Genomic DNA, 25,766 nt, shown 5'->3' on the forward strand with positions numbered 1-25,766 from the left:
TACTGTATTTCAGAATATAAGATCTAGCTAGCTATAAATAAACTATAAGTGATTACCCATGAGCATTTCAGTTGTGATGATATTATGCTATACTTGGTGTTCCACAGAGTATTTCACTTGTGAAATATTTATCTCTATATATGTGCACACCTGCAAAACTTTTTTTTTTTTAATAGCTTTGTTGGTTTTTCATGGTGTTTCAGGACGTAAGTCTGTAAATACCGTGTTTTGTTTAGTGAACTTACTGGAACTTAAGCTAACTTCCTCATGTCTGCAGCCTTTTTAGTATATGAAAGATACTTAGTGGTACATTTTTTTATGGATTTCTGTGTTTATACAGTGAAAGTAATAAAAAATATATTAGGAGGCATAATTGTCGCATTTCAATTATGAATTTGTTTTCCCACTCAAACTTAGAAGTATCTGTGTACATTCTGTACAGTGTATCTTACTGAAAGCAGATTTTTATAAGATGAACAATTAGAAATTGTTCTTTTTGCTGCTAACTAGAAACTAAATTTTCAATGTATTTTAAAAGAGATTTTCAATGGTGTTGTTTGTTGCTTCTTTTTGTAATGAGTTTCTGTTGTGTTTTTTTGTTAAACCTGGAAGTGTGACTGTATATTGTCAGATATTTTAGAGAGTAAAAGGTCCATTATTATTTCCCTTGATATCTTAGAGTAAAAAGAAAATGAAACTTGCTTTTTAAAAACACTGTGGTAGCCATGGTTCAGTATTGACTAAGCATAATTTAAATATCTATGCAGGTCTGTAAGCATTTGAAAGATAGTGTAGTATTAACAGAAACAGTAATATTTGAACTATTGCAATGCCTAAGAAAATACTGGTCTTCTGAGATTGTTCTGTACATTTGTGGTAGCTTTTTCTTGATTGTGTAATAGTTCAGCTTTCATGAAGTGTGTCAGGTTTTACTGTTACATAAATTGACCTCAGAGTCTTCCATTTCAAGTGACCATGTGGTTTAAAATGAGTATAATTTTCACACAGTAATTGCAGTCAGTGACTATTACATATCTTCTGGAGAAAAGCATATTTAGTTTGGTTTATACTTTTCATTTCTGACCTACAGAGAAATAAATACAAATCCACCAAAAAAGGAAATTCAAAAAACATCTTTGTATTTGAAGAAGAAGTTAGAGACTATTCTAACCTAGGTAAATGGGAATGAATTTACTATACATGTGCAACTACTTTATTTTTATATATTGATATATTCCTATGAGCATTAAAGTATAATGCAACTTCAGCTGTAGTGCTGTCTGAATCCTTAGAGTCCTTTGGCCTAAAAATTTAGAAGAACCTTACTAAATTTTGCGTACAGATTTTGTTCCCTTAACAGTTTTATCATTTAATATGTAGCTTCAGGTGGCATGTTTATCTTCTGAAAGTTAATGTTTATATTGGGAAAAGATAAAACCCTAGCCAAAACAAAAATGTCTCCCCAAATTTGTTCTGAATTCTGTTTGGTTTTGCAACCAGTGGAAGAAGAAAAGCAAACCTCAAATTTGTTTGCGACCCTGCTGAAGGAAATGTGCTGTTTGTCTTTTACTTTTTTCTTGCTTCCCTATAGACTCTACTAGAGCTACTTAATGTGATATACCTGTTTTGTAGTTTGAGCTTTGGGCTGGAATGAAAAATCAAACCCCATAAAAACAGACACTAGAAATTGCCCAAATTTTATAAACAAACAGCCTTCTGTATTAGGCTAATTCTAATTTTGTTCATTTAGAGTTACTTTTCATAAAACATTGCATAATCTTAGGGCTATTTTTCATGCGTCTAGGAATTGAGGTCTCTTACATAAAATTAGACTGTTCTGAATTGTTGTTCCACATCCCTCCACTGGTGGGGTTTCGTTTTCTTTCTGAACAAAAAAAAAAAAAAAATTGTGAAAAGTCTGCTTTTTAGAAGTAGTGTGAACCTGTGCATCTGCATTGTAATCTAAAGTATTTTACTCTCCATGCCTTATGTTCTGTAGTATGCTGAATCCCTCTATATTTGTTTCAAATTTAGATGCCTTCCTCTTTTTTGTTTTTTGTTTTCTTTTTAATTCTAAGTGTGTAAAGAATTTGCTTTATTTAGGTTTATTGTTGGATCACATTTTTTCAGTACAAAGCTAAGTAACTTTTCAGTGTTAAAATGAAAGTTCTGCGTCTTAGCAGGTGAACTGAAAATCATCTGAGCTTTTCTGGGATGTTACCATAAGAGAAATGTGGGTAGATGTAAAGTTGAGAAACATGATTAAATAAAGGGTAGACAGATATGTTTATTATATAAAGACAAACTAATCAGAACAGTAGACCTCAGAAAGAATAACCAAGTCAATCAGCTGGCCTTTTTAGTTAATAGTTGCTAGGAAGGTGTAGGTCAAATCTCAGAGCCCTTCACGAGCATCCAAGTTCCAAAACAATAGTTGCTTATTTTTACTGTGCTGTCATTAAAGAGGAAAATATTGTATTATAAAAAGTGTTTAAAACAATACAGGTAAGGGTCTTGGAACTTGGGAGAAGAGGAAATTGAAGGGGAGCATAGATTTATAACCCTGAATAAAGATACTTCTTGATATCTAATGCATGAGAAAAGTAACTTAAAAGACAAATCATTAATGAAACATGTACTAACTCAAAGGTAGAAATTACATATGTTCTTCAGCCTGCAATTCCAAATCACACAGTCATCTAATGATGATAATTCCACCTATACACTCAAGACTTTTTGAAGGCAGTGATTGGCTCTTAATCTGATATAAACCTTGTTTATACCACTTACTGTGCAGGAACATTGCTGTGATACAGGAGTGAAAGTGACTAACGGGTTGTCGTGGTTTAAGCCAGCCTGTCACTCAGTAACCACGCAGCCGTTTGCTCTCCCCCCCAACCCCCCCACCCCCGCCCCCCCCCCCCACCACCTCTTCCTCCCCCCTCTCCTGGAGGGATGGGGAGGAGAATTGAAAGAATGTAACTCCCATAGGCTGAGATAAGAACAGTCCAGTAACTAAGGTATAACACAAATCACTACTGCTGCCACCAATAATAATAATAATGATAAGGGAAGTAACAAGGGAAGAGAATACAACCGCTCACCACCACAGTGGTCATTCTGTTGGCTCCATAGGCAAGTTGGCTACATAGCACAAAACTTGTTGTAGTGGTATTTGACCGTTATGTGTGGTCTTAATCTGGCATTGGTATGCACGGAGTCATCCATGAGTAATATAAGCAGAAATTATTTTACTTAATGAATTCAGAAATAGTTTGCAAACTGATAGATATTTAATTCTGTAGTCTTTTGAAAATGATAGAAGTGCTTTCCCTGTAGGTTAATGGTACATGGTATTTTTAACTCTTTTAAACCTATCTGATAAGGTATCACAGTTTGGGAAACTAAATTAAGGTATCAGTTTGGGCTGATTCATTACTTTGAATGTCTAGAGGGATGTCGGGCTGTGCCCACAGGGTTTGCCTTTTAGAATTGCTTTTCATGAGAATTCTCGGTATATGTAAGATTAGAATCTTGCTTCCAATTTAAGTTTTTTCCTTTTAGCAATATCTTGAACATAATCTTGTGCCAATTATTGCTAAATTAATGCTGAAAGTACAACTCTGTGTGTGCGTGTGTGTGCGTGTGTGTGTGTGTGTGTGTGTGTGTGTGTGTGTGTGTGTGCTGGATGCTTTAGTTACTTAGATCAATAAGCATTCTACAATATTGATGCAGTTAATCTCCTAAGATAAATTTGTGTCACAGGAGACTGTGACACCCTGTTTGTTGAAGTCTGGAATTACTGATAACGGTTCATTTGCAGAAATTATTCAACAAAGACCCCGACTCAAAACCTATGCCGTATCTACCAATTTCAGTGTTGTTGCTGTTGTGGTGACGTTTGTTGTGTCGTTGGTTTGGTTTGTTTTCTCATTAAAGCCACTACACTGGTACAGTGTGCATTCTTGTTGTAATGCACTTACACAAGATATAGTCATGTAATGGAGGACAGAGCTCATTATTAAGTATTACAAATCATTAAAAAACACCCATGAAATTTTAAAAGGGTCAAAAATAAGTTTGCAGTTTGTCACATCTTACTGTGGATATTCAAATGAAGATCTCTGACCCACAGACGTGTCTTTCTTGACATGTCAGGTATTTATATACTGACTAAAGTTAGGGTACCCCTGTTTCACATACTTTGCATAGGCTGTGTGTAACTGGTGAAAAAGAGTGTGCTACAATGAGGTTAATGTAATTTCTGTAAATTTCCCTTGATGGTAGCGTTAGTAATATATGTAGCCTGTATAAATTTGTGAGGATTCAGTTAAAATTATTGTTCTAACATGATTTCAGAAGATCAAAACAGGCTTTTAAACTGTTTTGTTAACAGTGAGTACACCAGTGATAATAATTCCAGCAGAAGGAATGTATTTGCAATTACAAAAAAAGGCTGCAAACTGACCTTACGAACTACACTGGAACTGCCGTCTGTCTTAAAAATCCTGCTCGAACGTTCCATACTTCAGTGAATAAAACAACTTTGAAATCCTGAAGAAGATTATTAGCACGTTTTGCACGTCTTTGAATAGCCTGTCACACTTGATGGAGCATCAGTTTGCAAAAAGATGTCACTTGGGCTGTAATATAAGACCCTTGAGTAGTGTTGACTACCACTTTAGTTTCTTATCTGTTTGCTAGAGTGCAGGGAAAGAACAGGAGGGAAGAGGTGGGAAAAAGGAAAGCTTGGACAGCTTCCAGGGCCCCAGTGTACATGTATGAGAAGTTATAATTACAGGCTGTGAGGCTGACTTTTATTGGGCAGGCTTTTCTGGTGGGCTTAAAGCCCCCCTTCCAACCCTTCCCAGGTGGTAGCTGGCTTTTATAGACAGCATTGCTTGACGTTCTTAGGCATGGCTAAATGGGACCTCTGCCCCTGGGTTCACATGCTGCCATCTTAAAGAAAGTAACAAATGGGAACGGATGACAAAACAGAAGGTCATAGTAAGAAAGGGGAAGAAGAAAAGCAAAAACAAAAGGTAGGAATAAGAAAGAAAAGGGAAATTGTGAGGGAGGAAGGGATGGTGAAGAAATGAAGTGGTGGTAAATAGTGAGCTCTAGGAAGTCGTATTTGCATGGTAGACACTTCTTTTGTTGCAACAAGAAATACAGTAGAGTTTGGATTTCATATTTTGATGATCTTTATTGTACAGTGATAGTATTCATAATGATAAGAGTTACCAGTGTGATAAAATTTGGGGGATATGTAATGGTATTTCTTGTCAAGGCCATGTGGTTGTTGATCCTCTTGTAATAATTTTGCAGGGTAGCTTGCTATGTTTGTTTTTGAAACAAATTTCTTCAAATACTTGTTTTAGTCTTCATTCTTACTTGCATAAGCTGTATGTTTGACAAAATCCTCTATGATGTAGAGGTCCCCTTTGCTTGCAAAACACATATTAATGAACATCACAATAAATTATTAAAGAGGAGGGAAACTGAAATTAAAAAAGAGGGCAATAGGTCTGCAAATGAATCGAAAGAAATTCTGCACTTGACATGCCAGCATGGGTTCTAAACTTCTTGTTTTTATATTATATATAAGTCTTTGTTTACTGTTCTGAGGTGAAAAGAAGGCCTCTTTTTCAGATTAGATTGTTTTTCACACAACAAAATTTATTTGTGGTTAAAGGTGCTTTTAATTCTTTTTTGGTCTGCCTGAACTGTGTAGCATACAAAGTTCTACTAAAAAATCAAGTCAGAAATTTGCACATATTTCAAGTATTGATCTCATCTAATTAACTTCGACTCTGAAGATGATTAACCTGCTATGATTTACCTTAAATAGTAAGTACCATTAGCATCTCATAGGAATTTTATTTATTTTTTTTTTTAACGCAAAAGCACTGTAAGTCTCAGATGGTGTATGAGCATAATAAAACATGGTGTCATGTGTGTGCAGGTCTGCATTAGCTATTTTGAATTTGCTGTTTCTTGTCCCTTGCATTTAAGACTATCTGTAATATTGCTTGCAACATGAACTGGGTTTATTGCATGAAATAAGTGTGGAAGACGTTAAAATAGTGTACAGTTTTTTAGGTAAACTTCTAAAATGTAAAAGGCAGTATGTATTAAAAAAAGTACCATGCACACCTTGACTTATTTAGTTATGCTTGAATACATGGCAAATACAGCCTGCACACACTTTGACAATGATGGGACCTTCCATTAGTATCTGAATTTGTAAACTCAAATGTAAGTCTTTGTTGTTTAAAATAATAGAAAGTAGCATAGATAAGTGGTGTGGATTGTGCTTATCCACTCTGCTCTTTTTCTGCTTCAGACTTGATGACCAGTCATCTGCTGTTTAGTCTTGCACTGCTGAAGCAGAAATGAAATAGTTTTCAGGCTTGATTTAGAAGTGTAAAATGCCGAGCTGTAATGTGAAGGCAGTTGGAAATGTGAAAATCAATCATTTAAAATTTACTTTGAGCATGATTTAAGTAATATGAGGGATGAGTCCTGTTGCAACTAATAATTCTCCCAAAAGAAAGGGTGGGTGGGAGATGCGTGTGATTTGGCAGATGAATTTTTAAAAGATGACCTGCTCATCAAATTCTGTGAAATTTAATGCTGTTTTTTCCTCATTTGTCTATTCTGGTTGTACTCTTTCTTGAAAACAAACAAACAAACTTTGCAGCAAAATGTGATGATAGTACATTAGTCATACAGCACTCAGATTGTTTCCAGGGTGCCAGTTGCTGCAGCTTCATGTACAGCTAGCTTACCCCCTCATGCATATATCTAATTACTATTACAAATTAGTACCACTCATTTTTGTACTGTCAGAAAAGCTTTTGTAAAAGGTAGTAGTAAAAGTATGGCCCATGCTTGTTTGTATCTCATCCGTGATTTGGCAGATGACTGGAGCAGGGTCTTTGATTACAAACTTGTTTCATTTACTCTACATTCATTTTCATATTACTGGATTACCATTGTATTTCATATTTCCAAGACTTATGTAGGAGGTTTATGTCTAAAATGAGGAAAATCCTAAGAAAACATTTGATGATGCTCATGCTTCCATTTATGCTGACATGTTTTGTGATAGACAGTGCTTTTCGTTGGACTTGCTAGTAAGGTCTCACTTGGCATATTGTTCGCTCATGGTGATTTGATCCATATCCCCAGAGTGTTACTTTCATTATTGTTTTATAATTTCAATAGTAAACATAAATGTAATAAAAATATGTAAATGACGATATTAGTTGTTAGGGTTTTTTTCCTTTTCTGTTTCTCTTGGCATATATTGGCCATGTGTATGCATTTCATAGCTTTTTTGTTCTTCTGTAACTGTATTCTGCTCTTAACTGCAGATGTATCTAACAAGGACTTGGCTTTTCTTTTGTAATTCTTATAAGTCTAACGAACATAACTAACTTCAAGGAAGAAATGTTTGCTCTGTTTATTATTAATCACACAGTTATTTGCAGAGTAAAGAACAAGTAAATTAGATCCTTCAGAAAAAATGCATGTTACTACCTTTATTATGTTTACCAGTTCTGCTGAAACATTGTTTCGAAGCTGAATGCAAAAAATATGAATCACACAGCAAAACAATAGATGGCCTGTGTGCACTTTTCCAGTGTGCTTTCTGTATTTTGAACTTCTTTTTGAGACTGTGTTTAAGTATTTGAAGAAGGAATATTTTTATTAAACCTCTCTAAGTGCAGCCTTTTAGGTTCAAGCTTTTATTAAGGGGAAATAGTATTCATAGTTCCTAATTTTCAGCTTCATATAGAAAATGTTTTTAATTTATCATTCAAGAAAATACCATTCTAAACACTTGTTATTTTGTTGGTTTGGGTTTTTTTTTTTCCGTGCAGGGTCTTTCATAATGCTTATTGAGAGATTTGTTTTTAGAATTTAAATTACTTTACAATTAATACATTTTATTTGAATATCTATTTTTTAACCAATACAAAACATGTTCTGATTAGGGTAATTAGTGTTTAATTTTTCCTTTCCATTTTAATGAAGACATCAGTGTTATTGGGGTTATGGAGCTTCCCCATGAGCAAAAAGAATTTGCAGGTTATGCTAGTCCTATCTGCAAATATCTTTCTGTGGCAACAACTTGAGATTTTTCTTCTGCTTTTGATTGGAACATTGGAGATCAAAGTTAATGAAAGGCTACCTTTTGCTCAATGTACTTATTGCTGCATTTTGTGAAGGGAGTAAGATGAAAATTATAAAGTAGTAATGTATGTGCTTTTAATATTAGTGAGCGCTGACTGGTATTCTAAGTATCGGTATGTGTAACAGCGTATGTTCAGCAGGGTGTTGTTCTGCTTTTCAGTTCATACGAAAAATGACCAAAATCATACCAGTGTGCTATTATAGTAGCATATAATAATTTTATAGTAGCGTTTCATAATTTTTATGACAAATATTAAATTTGTCATAAACCAATATTTCATAAAATAATACTGCAATTATCAATATTTTTATAGTACAGTAAAATGAAAAAAGATAAATATTTTATGTATGTGTGCTTCTAAGTTGTGGGTTTAGGAATGTTCTGCTTTATAAGATGTGACATCAGTGTGCCAGTGATTTTATATCACAGAAAATATTTCTTTGTGCAGTTACAAATATAATTGAATTTATGAGTTAATGTAGATCTGTTGATAGAGAAACTATTTAGCATTTGCAGACACAAATTAAGTCATTTTTAAGTGTTATGCAATGTTTTTTAAAGACAAGAAAAAACCCTCTGCATGTGGTATTGTGAATGCATTACTGAATTCCCAACATCTCTCTGTGTTTGATATCTAGGCATGCACATGAGGGAGTGTGTTAGTGTTTATCTTAATTTTGAGCTTTGTGCATGTGGAAAATCCACAGTAATAAAATTTGTAAATTGATGCAAGGAGTTAACATTTGCTTTCTAATAAATTGTGGAGAAATTGGGAAAGTCATATGTTCATGTGTGAATACAATTTAATAGCAGAAAACAAGGCTGTTACAAGACTTTTCATCTTCTTCTAAAATGAAGACATAGTATACAGTACCCTTTTTCAATGAGCTATCTTTGAATCATTGTAGATTGCATATTTGATGGAAAACACTTTTTAGATTAATGGAAATAGTACCATTAAATAAAAACTAAATATATTTTATTAAAAATTTAAGCTAATTAATTAGTATGTAGTAGTGTTCAGTTTATTAAGGGTATTTTCCTTTTAGAATTATTCCCAACTATTCTGCATAGTAATAGAAGACAAAAATAGTAATATGAGTTCAATAAATTAGATTTTGTTCCTGACATTTGTATGTGATTAGCCATTATGTGGCTATTCTTCAGAATTGTAATTTCATATCTAATAAATGCAATTCATTTAAAAAGTAGTTTTAATTATCATCAAGAATGATCTGGCTCTGTAGAATAGTCATTGCTGTACTTCAGAATTGCAAAGATGGTTTCATACTGGCCATTTGTATACACAGATGTGGTTGTCACAATTTGCTTGTTAATACTGCTTGTTCTGCAATATTAATTTCAATAGTAGTACCTACAAAGTATTAAAAATTAATGTATGCTATGCAAGATATCTATAGAAAGACTATTAGAGTATTTTCTATTTCTCAAGTTACAGAAATAATCTTGAGAGTCAGTATGCAGCAGTTTCAGGTTTGATGCTGCATAGCTTCATACTAAAAATCATCTCTTTGTGCTATATCTAATGTAAAATTCTGATAACTGTAAAGCATTTAGTGTGCAATTTAATTGTTGTGAAGAATGGTTAAGGTGTTAATGAGGGGAATGGTAGCATGACACTTTGGGTGGCTTCATATGTCTTGAGATCATTAGCAATCAAAGACTGTTATTTACACAGTTTCTTTTTCCTGTATGTGTGATAGGTAATTGTTTTGATCCTGTGATAAGCTAGACTATCTTCTTGCTGCTGTGAACATTAAGGAGCGTCTCTTTTGTGTAGCTTCGTTTTAGGTCTTCCTTTCTCTTTTGTGCTCTAGTCTAGCATCTCACTTAGATTCACCATTTTGTGAAGGTTATTTAAAATATATGTTTACTTTTTTTTAGGTAAAAGTGACTCAGAGTAGCTGAAAAGAATTAATTCTAAATGTCACGCTGTACAATTTAAAATGTATCATTATATGGTTATTTCATAGTCCTTTTTGCGTAGTAGGTGTTTTGTTTGAGCAAGTCCCTTTTTTCCTGTTCTTGACTAATGTTAACAGTGTAAGATCCATATAATGTTGAAAGGGAGCAGCTCCATTTGCTCTTTATAGCTCAAATAAAGCAAACCAGGTTGCCACCTTACTGTTCACTCTTTTTATCTTGGTATATGGCTAATAATAAATCCAGAGAAAAGGGAAAAAAAAGGTATGTAAAAGCAAGCACCTCATCACATGAGAAAGGGCTTGTTTCTGAAGAGGGACTAATCAAATGACACTGATGAAAAGAGGTCTTTGAATCTTTATTATCTGATGTAGATGGCTGAGCTCTCGAATTTTGTACTTACGAGTCACATTTTTCACTGCAGTTCGTCAAACTGGAGTGTGATTAATCTAGCTGTCATTCTGAATTGATATTGGGGAACCTTGTCAAAGTTTACATGATGATGTATGACTTTGCTGGCTTTTGATAGTAATATTATATTTACAACTAACAAAATTTAAACATGCATTATTTTGACCTTGAAATGAGCTTATTCTGTTCCCTTCATTTGTGAAAATATGTGGCTCTTGATAAAAAGAAAAACTACTTTGCTGGAAAAATGTAGTTTATTTTAGCTTTTTGCACTCATTAATTAAGAATGCTTCTTGTTGCACACCAGCTCATGTGCTAACAGCTTGTTTGAAATTTGATTATATTTTTTCTGCCTTTCCTTCCTGCCTTTGTGTATGTATCATTTCAGAGACATAAAAATAGTGCAAAGTAGCATTCATATTTTCATTTGCTACCTAAAATATCAAATTATTATTTTACAATTTTGTCATGTGGTCCTGTGCCAAAGACAAGATTAGGACTGAATAGAAGTGGGCGATACATAGGCAATATATGTATTTGACTTGGAAATTAAAGTGAATTTTTTTCACTGCCAGAAGGAGCTGGCTAAAAGCCTGCAGAATGTCAAGGCAGAGGAAATGTTTTTTTTCCTTTGTGATAAGATTTTCTGGATGCTGTAGCACTGGAGTTTTCCAAATAGGACAAGGTTTCCTTGTCGTCTTGGATAACTCACCTGACTCCTTTGTGCATTGATTTCCCCATTGTCATAACATTGCTAATAAGAGCTACTTCATGAACTGTTCTTCAGGTGCTTAGTATTTTCAAGTCTGCTTCATGATTGAGACTTAAGCCTCATGGAAGGTATTACATGAATTGTTCAAACTTGGATCTTGAAAATACATTGATATAGCTGGGAGTCAGAATCGCTGTTAAGCTATATGCAGAAATGTTTGGCAGTAATTAACATTAAGTAAAAAGAATGTAGTCATACAATTCTTGGAATTGTCTGTCGTAAAAGGACGTAGATTGGAATAGACCTCCAGAACTTAATCTAGTCCAGCCTCCTGGTCAAAGCTGGAGCAGGTTGTCCAGGTGACCTTTTATTATCTGCAATGATAGAGGTACCGCAGGCCCTCTGAGGAGCCTGATCTGATGCCTAATCATCCTCCTTCTCTTGTACACATGGCTAGCACAGCGTTTTACTCATTCCAGTGAGGCAAATACTTGGAATATCCATTCATCTGCTGCATAGCAGTATTTCATTGCACTGGTGGAGACAGAGAAATTAGTGAGGCTGTAGTGCTTGATAAATTATGTTTTCCAAAAATAGGATTTTTTTTTTAAATCAAAACCATAGGTTTTATTTCTTACAGACTTTGTATGTAAGAGCTCCACGTATCAGTGATTTTATAATTATTAGCAAGAATAAGACACTGGACTAAGATTTTTTTGTATGTTTTCAAATGTTGACCTTTATTTATATATAAAGTAAGTATATTGAGAAGTCTTTTAAGAAAGGATGAAGAAAGATGATGTAGCGATAAATAGAATGGAAAACATAGTTGGAAGTTCTAAGAATATTGTCAGTTCATGTACTATGGTGTTTTATAGTCATGGAATGGTATCTGAATAATTCATCTGGCGGTTTTGCGGAGGGGTGGTTACAATAAAGACAGATGAATGAGAAAATTCTTGTGCATTTTTAAGGTAAGCGAGCAAAGAATATTGACCTTTTGAACAGTTCACTAAAATAATGAAATATGAATGATGTAGAGAAAGTTCGGAGATACTGTCCTATTTGCAAGTTTTTATTTTCTACAGAAACATGGTTGGAACTGCAGTTCAGTAATTCTGAAAATCCTCTTTTTAATGCATTTGATTTTTTGGAAAAGGATAGTGTCTTGTATTTAGCTTATTGGCCAGAATGCTTTGAATAGTAATACCTAGCTCCTACATAATTCTCTGCATTTCTAAAGTACCCTGTAAATATGGAGTAGTTAATCGTTTTGAAGTGCATCAAACAAAGAAAATCTTCATGAAGCCCAGACTTTTTTTACTACCTCAAATCCTCAGGCCCACAAGAATTAAAGCTTCTTTTGCCTTCTCATAGGATATTTTTCTAATTGTATTTTGATGGTGACTGTAATTAATGTGATCATTTTCAGGAGATTAAAAGCACATAATTATTCTAAGAATTCATTTACCTCCACTTATGTATTTTACAGCTAGAGGATTACATATGTGCTTTCTGATCTTGTAACCATAGAACTAAGTAACTATAAGAGAATAATGGTGGGAACTAGAATAGTGCCTACTAAAACATTGGTTCAGATTAAAAAAAAAATAAGATTTTGTTGTTTTAAGTGCTCTGTGAGAGGATCACTAATACATGGAGATCTGTTGATGTTCTACTTAATGCTAAAATACTGATGTCACTAAATGTCACTTTTATGGAAACTACCAAATAATGTAGCTAGAATTGGATGCAACTCTGCCTTCTCCAGTTTTGGAGAGCTGGTATAACCATGGGGTATATAGCTAATTCGGGATCAAGGGGATAGAACAGAGTTGTTACCTTTGTCCTGTCTTTGTAAATTCTGTTTGTAGTCTACAGTATACCTGAGGAGGTAAACCCAGGGTCTCAGTTGGACACTAAGAGTTAACATCCAAATTGATAGCTGAAGACCTGCTATCAATAATACTGGTGTTAAATACTTACAAAAAGAAATGTAAATGCAGTGTATATATATACACATAGCTATATATAACCAGTGTATATAGTTGGGACTGTTAGACTAGAAATATCATTAAAATAATTTCTTCCTGTAATTAAAGATGCAGTTGTTGATTTTGTCTCTTATGTCACTTCTGAATCATTCTGCTATTGTATAATTTTGTTTCCAAATTACCTTAGCTCACCTGAACATTCAACATCATACCTACCCCCACAAGTTTCATGTTCCTGCCTTTGTCCACCTTGTGTCAACACTGAATTCCTTTCCTTTTTAGTTCAAAAGTGTTACTCTGTCATTACACCAAATGAGTGAAGGAATAGCAGGAATTTTTCTTATTCTGAATTCAGTTCCAGTGGCTTCATGTAGTTATTTCACTACGTAGTTGTTTTGCATTCTGGACTTTCTCCTGAAGTATATTTTAGAATATTTTGGGCAGTGTTAACTTCCTGGGGTGCTTGTGGCTGCGCTTTCTCCCCTGTACCCTTCCACCTTCCCAACCTCAAGTGCAATGTGGTGTAGAAACTGGGGAATAAATAAATCTGTCATAGGAGGGAAGAAGTGTAGATGTAGTGTTGTACCTTAAGTAAAGCATATTTTTTCCTCCTTTATCCCAACCTTCCCAAGGTCTTTTAAAAGCATATTCAAGAACATCAAAACTAGAAAACGTGGTTGGAGGATGCTTAAGAGAAATAGTTTAAATATTGGTTCACTGTTGTAGCATGTTTTTACTGAATATTACAAGACTTAAAAAAATATAAATAAAATCTAACTTACTCCCAGAATGACAAATTATGTTACTCTATTGCACAGTTATATGAATTTGTTGGCTTAGGAAAATAATAGATAAGTCTAGGACATGGGATTGACTGTCCTTACCTGCTTGTGTTCACTGAAGATTTTTGTTGCAACCAAACAATAGAATATCTGTAATTCAGCTAAAACCTATTTGATGCATAAAAGATTTGAAATACCTGTTTTTCTCAGAATCATTACAAACAGATGATTTGTTGTATGTCACTTTATTCTCTTTCTGTTTTCATTATTGAAGAAAAACACATTTTTAGAGATAGAAGAGTATGCCCCTGAAATGTGGTGCCACTCTCTTGGATACGTTATTTCTTTTCTTTTAATAAAATTCCTTTAGAAGCTCAGCTATGGTAAGAAAGAGCTTTTTTTTTCTCTTTAGAAATGCCACAGAGTGAGTGCACTTTAAAGGGAACCTGTATAGATGTGTTAATTACTTCTTGAGTTGTTCCCCCCACCTGTTTTTTGGCAGTGAAATTCCACATCAGCTTAAATGGATTTGATGTTTATGGTTTCAAAGCAATGCATTAGGTAGAAAATGCCTCTTAGCTTCATATGCATAAGAGGGTATGACATAGTTCAGAACAAATACCCAAATTTTGATAGGGTCTGCCAGAAATGCAAGATATGTCTTTGACAAGAGGTGTGGTTGAAGATATGACACTGATAAGTTGATGGTTATGTTTGATGATAAGGTAAAAGTGTGTGACAGGTGTTTCTTGCTTTGAGTTACCTATGGCAACAGGTATCTTGTTCAGTATTAGCATGCTCACAAATCCTTACTGTATTTTGCCTGTTAGAGCTTCATTTTGCTATAGATATAACTCTTCAAACTTTCTTGTCATCTGTTAGGGTTTGAGCAAACAGATTTTGACACAAATCAGGAAACTATGACAGTTGTGTGACAAGCTGTCAGAGGTACCAGATCAATTGTACAGCTTATTGCCTTAAGCTCTACTAAGCAGATAAATACCAGGAAACCCCCTGAAATTAATCATTACAAATAACTGCAGAAATTTAAGTGTATTAAGAAAAACAGATTTTGAGGATCTTAAGTTATTTCAAGGCTAGAAAGAATGTTGCAGCAAAGCTTTTTATAGAAATATTTAATGCTAAATAATGCTTCATATCTTAGGAATGTTAATTTGAATATGTTTTAAAATTGTAATAGAAACATGAGTTAAATTTTGGGGTGTAGAGGAAAGCATGGAAGCTAAAAGTTCAGTAAGCCATTTTCATCTTTTGCTTTTATAAATGCTGCGTGTATTGATGAGGTCTAATGTTACCTTAATGGGATACACTTAATGGGAGGGCTCACATTGATGGCTGATCCCCAGTTGGAGCACTCTGTCCTTGGAGTCTTGCTGGGTTTGAGTCAACTTTATTGCCATCCATAGGGTGCTGAACTTTGCACTGGTGGCTGAACAGTGTTGATAACACACTGATGTTCTGGGTGTTGCTAAACAGGTTTTTGCACAGCATGATAGAATCATAGAATGATTTAGGTTAGAAAGGACCTTAAGATCATCTAGATCCAACCCCCCATGAGCAGGGATGCCTCACACCAGACCATGTCATCCAAGGCCCTATCCAGCCTGGCCTTCAACACTGCCTGGGATGGAGCATTTACCACTTGTCTGGGCAACCTGTTCCAGTGCCTCACCATGCTCACAGTAAAAACTTCTTCCTTAGACCTACCCTAAACTTTGCCTGTTTTAAGTTTGAACCCACTGTCCTATCACTGCAGTCCCTGATGAAGAGTCTCTCCCCAGCATCCTTATAGCCCCCCTATACTGGATGCTGGAAGACTGCTTTGAGGTCTCCACACAGCTTCTGTTCTCCAGGCTGACAGCACCAACTTTCTCGTCTTGTGTTCACATAGAAGGTGCTTCAACCCCTTTATCCTTGTGGCCCTCCTCTGGACTTGCTCCAACAGCGGCATGTCCTTCAAGGATTTAAGTCTGAAGCCTTGGACGTAAAGTGTCCCAAAGGTCAGGAAGCTTGGGGTGGGTAAGAGTTTTAGCATTGTCCTATCATTTCTTTGTAATTTGGTGATAGTTGCCTAAGGTAACTAAGTATTGCATAAAAGAATAAGAAACAAAGCTAATTCTGTGGCTGAAACAATTATCTCTCAAACTCAGCAAGCCAGTTCTTTACTGGTGGACTGGTAAGAGTAATTTTTCTGTGAACTTGGATACATATAGATATAAAAAAAAAAGTATACCTTTGAGCTATGAGGTAATTAAAATTTTTCTCTTTCAGAATAATGTGATTGAGTTATCCTAGAAAAAAAATATCTTTAGTCAAATTTCAAAGTTTAGTAAGACTAATTAATTACATCTTTTCTTAGTGATTATTTTTTCTAGTTTTCCTTGAAGCTGATACTGCCATTATGAAATTGATCTTAACTATCTGATCTTGTACAAAAATTTGAAAAATATGTTCATGGGAAGGACTTTGAGTCTTCAGATATGATTGCGTAATGCATCTCTTCTTTAACTTTTCTTCTGATGTATTTCTTAAGGAGGAGTAGCTGCTCAACATTCATTAGTTCAGTCAGTAGAATTGCAAATGTAAAATTTTTGTTCTGTAAAGAAGTGAATGTTGAAATTAAATAGTGTGGTGAAAATGTAAGGCTTGTAAGTTGTTTTAAATTACTAAAATTTGGATATCCATAAGAAAAAATATCTTAATTTTTAAGTCACTAAAATAGCTTTAATGACTGATCGGCTGCAATATATCTAGTTGCGTGACTCTTGTCTTGGCCAGATACACATTTGTGCTTAGTGAAAAATGTTTGTCTCTGAAGTGAATGTCTCTTTTTGGAGTTATTTGAGCAATTTGAATTTAGAAAGCTAGGATTTTTTTTTTGTTTGTTTTATGCTTGTTTTCTGGACTATTGGGAATGAGATGCCATAAAAATAACAGGTTATCTTTATTTAATGTAAGCAGAAAAACAAGTGATTGGGGAAAAATGCAATCTGTCAAAAGACCTATATTCAAAAGACTACAAGTGTCTTGCATATATGTTTTTCGTTATGGTGCTCTCCTGAAACCATGCATATAACACTTCTGCATTCTATATGGAAACCTGAGCTGGACGTTGCTAAACAGGTGCTTGCACAGCATGATAGAATCATAGAGTGGTTTCAGTTAGAAAGGACCTTAAGATCATCTAGTTCCAGCCCCCCTGCCATGGGCAGGGGCATCTCACAGTAAACTATGTCACTGAAGGCTCTGTTCAACCTGGCCTTGAACACTGCCAGGGATAGAGCATTCACAACTTGCCTGGGAAACCCATTCCAGACCTCACCACCTTACAGTAAAGAGCGTCTTCCTTATAGCTAACCTGAACTTCCGGTGTTTAAGTTTGAACCCATTGCCCCTTGTCCTATCACTGCAGTCCCTGATAAAGAGTCCATCCCCAGCATCCTTGTAGGCCCCCTTGAGATACTGGAAGGCTGCTATGAGGTCTCCACGCAGCCTTCTCTTCTCCAGGCTGAACAGCCCCAACTTTCTCAGGATATCTTCATATGGGCGATTGCTTTTCCCCTTCTTCATCTAAAGTTAAAAGATTGAATTGAAAACCTTTTTCATGAAAGACTGGGGTGTGGTGGTCCAGGACATTCAATGTCTTCATATTTTGTTCAGTATTCTTTGAATTTTAGCTTTTTTGAAAAAATGTTCTGTCTTTATTTGGTATTATACAGCCATGGAATGATGCACAGGGAAAATTTCTTTGATGTGCATTTTGCTTCTAATAAGTTTGATATATGAAGACATATGTGTAACTGACATCTCTTAACCTAGGTGGGAATGAAGGCAATCAGGTCATGAAGGTAGTGAGTTACTAAGAGAGTTTAGGATTGGATCAAATTAACAAAAGGATCACCACACATTGCAGAATTTTAAAGGTAGAAATACTAGGCCTGAACAGGAATGATATAGTAGTTTCTGGTTACTGACAACTTGACCAAGATGGTGGCATTGGCTTTATGTAATACGCTGAAAGAGATAAGATGACGAGAAGAACAATGGTCTTGAGTTATAGTAGTCAAGGGAGACAACAGTTACAGGAGAATTCCACATTGAGATGCAACTAAAGTGAGATTTATAGACTGTCAGTGATATACGAGAACTGGTTATGTAGCATGTAAGAGGAGATTTGACTAAGAGGGAGATGGACAGTGCTGAGTGCACAGTCTTGCAGTATGAGCACCCGTCAGTAGCTCTAACCATTACATACTGCAAATCAATATAAAAAATGGACAAAACAGGAAAAAAAAAAGAAGAACAGCAGAATAACATTCTTCCACTGTGTTAGTGTGCACAACTTCAAGGTAATATGTAGAACAAAACAGCTTTTTGAAAAGAAGGTAGATTGTGCAGCAAAGCAAATTAAATCCCTGTAGCCAATGGAAGATACCTGAGGAAGCACACAATAAGAAAGATTCAAGAAAATGGGAAAAAGTTAACAAGGAAGGTTAAACATGTTGGTGAGAAAAATCATTGGAGGCAACAAGGCAGCCATTAAAAGTTGAATTATAGTCAGATGTAGGAAACAGAATCATAAAATCTGGCATATTAAGTATGCAGTAAAGCAATAAAAAACCCAGTATGTGGAACAGCTAGCAAAAGAAGGAAGCTGTTGAGGAACCTTTCCGCAGATGACATTGGTGTGAAAATGTTGGGGAGGTTGTAATGCCAGCTTGTACAGATGTGAAATTAGTTTTTTGCAAATCTATTCACTGTATAAGGCTCCCAGTCCAGAACCTTCCATCATAGAGAGCTCACCAGAGCTTGTGTTTGCAATTGGAATGCTTACAGAGAAAGTGTGGAGCATATGCACATACCTTCATGTTTGCAGTGAAGTGATCGTGAGCAAGTTGCTGGACTGTCTGGCATTCAGTGCAGAGTTCTTCAAGGAACTCCAGCATAAAATACCTGAATTACCAGTGGGCATATATAACCTCTTCCTCGGCTGCCTTATCCACTGAGGACTGCAGGGTGAAAAATGGTATTTTGATTGTTTATTTTTGTTGGTTTAAATATTTCTGTCCATTATCCAGGGAATTATGGGACAGTAAGCCATGCAAATGTGCTGGGTCAAAGTAGCTGAAACAATAACAGAAAAAATGGAATTTGTGGACACTTAAGTAAGATCCATTTGGGAGGAGTGTTTAAAAAGAGAATTATATTGAAAGGATAAAAAAATCATAGAAAAAATGTTTTGACTGATATAATCCATTTGGATTTCCAAAAGAGGTTTTTTTTTATAGTCACGCATTGGAAACTTATCAGGAGACTAAGCACATTAGTAGGATACGATGAAATATCTTTGAATGACTAAAGAACATTTTAAAACGTAGGAAACAAGGGTAGGGGCAGTGAGTCATCAGTTAAGTTTAAAAAGTGAAATAACACAAGTTGTTGAGCTTAATATAACTTTGAAAATGTTGTTATATTAAGCAATAATTAATTCATATTTTTCGCAATCATCCATGCTAAGTGGGTTAGAAGCCTTAATAGTTGGAATTTATTTTATTAAAGTGACCAGAAAATGATCTGTTCTGTACACATTTAAATTTCTTGATTCATTGTCATGTTTATCTAGAGGAATAGCACTGCATTACTGTTGTGTAAACAAGCAAGTAACTTTTGTGCCTTTGTTTTATAATGTTGATAATAGCTAATTATGTGTGGAAGAATAATTTTGTCATTAGTGAAACTGCTCTTTAATATACTGTTTTATATTTAAGGTTAGCTTTATTAAATGTTTTTTTTTTTATGCTTATTACCTTTGCGGAGATCGTGTTAAGGGAGATAAATAGATTTTATCCAATTTTATTTTATTTTAGTCAGTAACATTACTTAGCATATTCTTATATACTTGTTGCATAATGAATGTTTAAACAGGGGCATTACTTAGAACTTCTGACTAAAAAATATTTAAAATATTTCTTAAAGTCTTAATAACTTTACCTTGTGTGTCAGATTTTTAACCTTGATTTTTCCTGTGTCTCTTGCATTTTACCTTTGTATTTTAAAGAAAATGTAGCAAAGTAGACAGATTTCATTTAAGTTATAACAAAGAGTTGAATAGTACATTATTATGAAATAGTTAAGAAGGTAGGTATTTTGTTTGCCCACATATATGCTGACATTGAATATACACTGAAATTGAAGGGCAGTTGAGGTTGTGTGTTTTTTTAGTTGGTTAATAAGCTTCTTGCATTGTTAGTATCTTTATTAATAACCTTAATACATTTTTAGTATAGGAAAATAGTTGACAACTGTGCAGCATCAGCTAATCAGGCACTTTCTTATGAGGAGATCATAGAATCATAGAATTACATGCTGTTTTAGTTTGGAAAGGACCTTAAATCTCATCCAGTTCCAACCCTGACATTGCCTGATATTGGCAGGGGCATCTTCCAGTAAAGCAGGTTGCTCCAAGCCCTGTCCAACTTGGCCTTGAGCACTGGCAGGGATGGGGCAGCCACAGCTTCTCTGGGCAACCTGTGCCAGTGTCTCACCACCCACATCATAAACAAATGTCTTCTTAGACTAAATCTACCCTCTGTTAGTTTAAAACCGTTACCCCTTGTCCTGTCAGAACAGGCCCTGATAAACTCCATCCCCATATTTTTTACGTGTGAGAAGTTTGTGTTTGAAATATGAATAGGCACAAAAGTTAGTACAAAACATTAATACATGTTGTGGGTACAAAACATTTTGTTTCCCAGATACAATTTAGCAATTAAGAAGAGGCTCTAGAGTTAAACGCACCTAATTCACAAGCGTAAGAAATGGTGCGCTTTCCCCCCACCCCCTCCAAGCAAAGGCTCAGATGTTATTTCTAGTTCTCACTTTTGGTTGATGATGAGGGGAAAGTAGTTCAGTCCTTCCCTGAGGCTATATCATGTCTTTTGCTGTAAGTTTTGCAAGTTAGAAGAGAGGTCTGTGTTCTTCCACTTTATATATGCAGCAGTGAAAGGAGATTTGATTGATTTGTTTACAACAGTATGTCTTTCTCAACTGGAAGATTTCTCGTGTTTTTGTCAAAGGCATCTATTTGGGTATCCATTCAAATCTAATTAGAAGAGGAGAATAGTGATTTTTCTTTAAGTCCCTTCAAAATTATCACTGATGTTGATAAATTCCAGTAATCAGAAAATTATTGTCAGTTTTCTGAATGATCTGGTTACAGTTTCAGCAGGCACAGCACAATATGGTCTTACTTAGATGCTGTCAGTGCAGTACTAATTCTTTAACTGTTTGTGCCTTTGAGCTCCGAATTTTCTGCAAGCACTTCAGGAATGTAAACGTAGAAGGTATGACTTGACTTGGTACAAAGCAACACAGCTAGAACAAGATGCGCAAAAGATAAGTGACTTCCATCTTTGAAAATGTTAAGCAAACCAGCAATGATGTGTTTTTAATAAATGTATTTTCCCTCCATTATTTTTACATAACCAAGTTAGAGACAGAGACATACTGCATGCTGACCTGTCTGAAAGTGTATTTTTTGGCAAATGTGTATACGTATGATGTATTTTATAATATAGAGTATATATTCTATTTTTATAGGTCACGATGTTGTTATGTGCTAGCACAGATGTGTTTCTTAGGCTGAAGTTTTGTATATAGTTTTATACATAGCTTTGCAATGCTTTACATAGCTTTGTTTACTCAGGTATTCAGAACCGCTAAATGTGGAAAGGCTTTACTAAAAAGTAAGTGAAAAACTATTACCATCTTAAAAGACCATGTGCATTTAGTACTGTTATATTCATAGTTTTGCTTGTAACTCCACTTTTTTCCTCTGTAGTGTAGCTTCTGAAGAGTCTGCTTTAACATTTAGGAAAGGTGTAATTGATGTACATGAAATTATAGTTCATAGTTGAAACATAACAAGGGAAAGTTTAGAGTCCTGCATCTGGGCAGGAACAACCCCAAGTTCCAGTATAGGTTGGGGAACGACCTGTTAGAGAGCAGTGTAGGGGAGAGGGACCTGGGGGTCCTAGTGGACGACAGGATGACCATGAGCTGACACTGTGCCCTTGTGGCCAAGAAGGCCAGTGGCATCCTGGGGTATATTAGAAGGGGGGTGGTTAGTAGGTCGAGAGAGGTCCTCCTTCCCCTCTACTCTGCCCTGGTGAGACCTCATCTGGAATATTGTGTCCAGTTCTGGGCCCCTCAGTTTAAGAAGGACAGGGACCTGCTGGAGAGAGTCCAGCGCAGGGCAGCTAAGATGATTAAGGGAGTGGAGCATCTCCCTTATGAGGAAAGACTGAGGGAGCTGGGTCTCTATGGTTTGGAGAAGAGGAGATTGAGGGGTGACCTTATTAGTGTATATAAATATATAAAGGGGGAGTGTCACGAGGATGGAGCCAGGCTCTTCTCAGTGGCAAACAATGATAGGACAAGGGGCAGTGGGTGCAAACTGGAACACAAGAGGTTCCACTTAAACTTGAGAAGAAACTTGTTCTCAGCGAGGGTGACAGAACACTGGAACAGGCTGCCCAGGGAGGTTGTGGAGTCTCCTTCTCTGGAGACATTCAAAACCTGCCTGGACACGTTCCTGTGTAACCTTATCTAGGTGTTCCTGCTCTGGCAGGGGGATTGGACTAGATGATCTTTTGAGGTCCCTTCCAATCTCTAATATACTGTGCTACTGTGATATTATGAATACGTTGCTGTGATTTCAACTGAGAAGTCTTTAAAGCTAAAGCAGTGCTTCAGTGGTAAAGGCAGAATAGTGGGATTGAATTGATTAGCAGCCTTTCATGACGTTGCTTCAGGTCACTTCTGTCATCAAAACCTGAAGCAGTTGAATCTGCATCTGTGTAATGGACTAATGTAGCACTTCTAGTAAAAACTGTGGAGACTGGCTAATGAAAACAGAGCTAGGTAATACGTTTTAAGTGGTGTTAGCCAACATATATAACTTTGCTATAAAACGTTTTTGTATATGTCAGGTCGTGGGTTTGAACCTCAGCTTCCTGGAATCCAAGGTGTTCTTATTGCCTTGGTCACTGTTGAGAAATCTAAATCTAGTTGCCTGCTACCTTCAGATGCCTTATAGAGTATGTTTATCTTGCTCTTACCTAGTCAAGTCCCAAGGAGTTTACTGGATTCTTTTCTGGTTTTGGTTGTTTGGGGATTTTTTTGTTCATTTGTGAGTGGTGGTGTGTGTATGGTGAGGTGATGGCAATGGTGAGGCTGTAGGGTGGCCATTGTGAGGAGCAGCTGAGGCTGCCTGTGCTAGACACAGCCAATTCCAGCCAGCTCCAGCAGACCCAGTGCAGGGCACAGCTGATCCCCTCAGCCAGGACAGTGCTGCCTCTTGGAAGTGGGTTTAAGAAAGGTGTAAAAATGCTGCACAGCAGACTGCGAGAAGGGAGTAAGGAAGAATGTGAGAAACAGCCCTGCAGGCACCAAGGCCAGTGAAGAAGGTGGGAAGGGGGTACGGTACTCCAGACACCAGAGCAGAGATTTGCTGTGCAGCCCCTGGAGAAGACCGTGGTGGAGTGTGTTTCCACACTGTAGCCCATGGAGATGCCTTGAGGGATGCTGCAGCCATGGAGAGAGAGCAGGTACCAAAACAGCCTCCTGGAGCTGTGGCCTGTGGAGGGAAGCCCACACAGGAGCAGGAACAGCCCATGTGTGACCTGCCTGGAGCAGTCTGTTCTTGAAGGTCTGCATCTGCTGTAATGGATCCATGTTGGAGAAGTTCATCAAAGACTGTATCCTATAGGAGGAACCCCTCACTAAAGCAGTAAATGAGCGTGAGGAGGAAAAGGTAGCAGACAGGTGCTGTTATGGAGTGGCTTCGACTCCCATTCCTCGTCTGCCTGCACTCTCTGGGAGGGGAGGAAGGTGGAGGAGTTGAGTCTGGCCATACTGTGACAGTATCAGTGAGTGACCTCTTTAACTTGATCCATGAGCTTTTATATCTTATTATCTCCCCTGTCTTCTTGAGGAGAAGGTGCAAGACAGTGGCTGGATGGGTGTCTGTCAGCCCACCACAGGGTGTTGTGCTTGTAGCAGTTTGGTGTGCCATCTTTGGCAGTGTCTGTAAGTGGTACAGATCAGTAATTCTCCCTTGGTGCCTGAACCTGTCCAAATGAATTTCTTGCTGAAGGCTGCCTTATTTTTGTTTCAAGTTTTAGCAGAGTTCATCTGCAGAGAGATTTCTTCTTTCCTGGCAATTATCTCAGTTTTGTGTATGAATTATTGAGGAGACATCCTTTTAGAGCATTTGGGTCTGTGACGTTTGTGAACCTGGCTGTGAATGAGAAAAGCTTCCTGATCTTACGCAGAAGATGTACTATTCTTTGTACAGAGATACAGTTGCTTCTGAAGTACCCTATCCTGAAGTACATTGTCAGCACGACTTAATTAACTGGATTCCTGTATGAATTAAGATGTGCTGTTTTCAGAGACTGAAAGCAATACAGACATTTTAATCATGCCTGGAGCCCGGATAGGTAAATGCTCTCAACCTTCTCTGGCTCCTTTCAAAGCCCTTCTGGTTAAAATAGCATCCTGCAATTCACCTGAACAAAATGTCAGGGAAAAGCAGGTCAGGCACACTTGAGTAATTCAGCATGACAGACTGTGACCAGGTAAGTCTTGAATATATGTGTTGCTTGTGATTTCTTTGTTAATCTTTTAGCTTTCTTTTTTTGTCCATTGGGACAGTGATGAATCATCAGTAATGGATATTATTCAGAATCTGTAGAATTCTCCAGCTCTTCATGGTGCTGGTTAAGTGCAGACTAGGTTTGGATATTGTTTTCCTGTTACATAGGAATTATGCTCCCTGCTAATGCTCTGTCACAGCACCTCATAAGCTGAAAGGTTTAAAATTTTTGCACGTTATTGATCCATAAACACTTTCAGTCTATTGTGAGATTGCTGTTGAAAGACTTAGGAAAAAATTAAGGAACTGCACTTACAAAAGTCATCATTATAATGACAGGAAATTTAGTTTGAGGTAACTGGAGCAGTGAAGAATGCAATCAATCATATCAGCAAGTATCTTTACAAATTTTATTAGTCTCTGACAAATGTTACACAGATCATCAAGGTCATTTCATAGTGAAGCTGGGATATTGTTTTCATACTCTTACAGCAACAAGAGTGCTTTGAATAAACTTCACGTCCAGTTCCCTGGGGTTCTTGCAGTGTGGTGAAGCAGTAAGACAGGAAATAAAAACAGCTGCAAAATAAGGCAGACACTTTGTCCTCGTTGTGGGACCGGTTTTCAGGCTAACAGTGCTAACTTTGAGGAAAAATGACCATTTTAGTGACAGTCACTGTCAGCTGTTATGTAGTCCTGTCTTTCCAGTCCTTGTTAAATGACTTTACCCCAGTAAGCACTGCGTGCCTTGGCTTAAGAATGTTTGCACAGGGCACTTAACTAGATCTGTTTCTCATGAGAAGATTGCCATTAGATTTGGTAGCAGGTGGGAAAAAATGCGCCTTCCTTATATAAGATCTCTTTCAATTGGAAATGCAAAAGGTTTATTAGCATAGATGCAGTTCTAATGTTTGTAATATAGGGGTTTTGGTATATAGGAAGGATATTATCCTTTTCTTTCAAAAAGCAAAGTCTTTTCTTATTACACTCCCTTGAGTTGCATTTACCCAATCAGCTTTTGTTGTTGTCATGGAAGACACCA

General features: G+C 36.3%; 1 long non-coding RNA gene across 2 annotated transcripts; it reads right to left on the reverse strand.

Moving 5' to 3' along the window:
* Positions 1–774: 774 nt before the first annotated feature.
* Positions 775–25,750, reverse strand: LOC133223897 (uncharacterized). Of its 2 annotated transcripts, XR_009728728.1 has the most exons (3): positions 23,187–25,750; positions 1,822–1,885; positions 775–1,084 (listed from the first exon to the last, which is right to left on the reverse strand). It is a non-coding gene; the product is annotated as an uncharacterized LOC133223897 (long non-coding RNA). The 2 variants fall into 2 exon arrangements; XR_009728729.1 differs by lacking the exon at positions 775–1,084 and having other exon boundaries at positions 1,352–1,885.
* Between the last annotated feature and the right edge of the window lie 16 nt (positions 25,751–25,766).

Source organism: Neopsephotus bourkii, unplaced genomic scaffold (genome assembly GCF_033783945.1).
Source record: "Neopsephotus bourkii isolate Nb327-2 ecotype Australia unplaced genomic scaffold, CSIRO-AGI_Nbou_v1 NB_178, whole genome shotgun sequence".
Classification (NCBI taxonomy): Eukaryota; Metazoa; Chordata; class Aves; order Psittaciformes; family Psittacidae; genus Neopsephotus; species Neopsephotus bourkii.